An 896-nucleotide genomic window follows, 5' to 3' on the forward strand; every position below is an offset into this window, starting at 1 on the left:
CTGGAACGTACCATTCCGAGCTGTACATGAGGGGGACACAATGTCGAGAAATATTCTTAAACAGTCAGTTATGGGTGACAAAATCTGAATCTAACTGGGACTTCACCTATATATTCCGCAACAAAATCTTATTATATCAAGTTTATTTAAAGCTATATACAAAATGGTGACTGAGGAAATGGTTTGGTCCGCACTCAAACGAAAACACGACTGTCACGTTCAGAGACGTTACTAGAGACACGCCTTCATTTTTAAAGCTAATCGACACGATAGTCGGTAAACAATGTGCGGGGTTCGAATGATCAGGAAGTCTGTCGAATAGTTTTTGGCGTGTTTCTAAATAAGCTGTAACAAACGCTGAGGCGCAACTTAAATGTCTTTACTTTCATTGATAGCGTTTTGAGGCGCAGTTCTGACGTCATCCGTCTGAGCTGTTCGCTTCAGACGTCCCCGGTGCCTTCATGTTTCATTCCATGAATTAAATATAACCTGCCACTCTAACGCTTCAATAACAGGTGGTTTGTACTGGAAGTGTTCAGCAGTGGTGTGTCTCAATAACCAAGTGATTGACAGATGGACCAATTATCCTAGCAGGAGGACAGATCATTTGCGTACATGTTTTAAGGCTAAACTTTTATTTGTCCTCTGTAGGAGAGAAACAAAATCAATATTTTGACAGCGGACACTTGTTTGCCTTGAACGACAGATGACCCAATATTCAGTTGTCAATGCTAAAAATAGAGAAGTGGTCGACTATTTGATTCTCGAATTTTCTTCAAGATCACACAGCGGTCTAATGCCTACTAGTTTTACACCTCGAGATTTGATATGGTAATGATCAAATGTCATTTTAAAAAAAAATAGTAGTCCTCATTAACTCACCACATCCAAACGGC

The sequence above is a fragment of the Synchiropus splendidus genome, chromosome 6, assembly GCF_027744825.2.
Source record: "Synchiropus splendidus isolate RoL2022-P1 chromosome 6, RoL_Sspl_1.0, whole genome shotgun sequence".
NCBI classification, from domain to species: Eukaryota; Metazoa; Chordata; class Actinopteri; order Syngnathiformes; family Callionymidae; genus Synchiropus; species Synchiropus splendidus.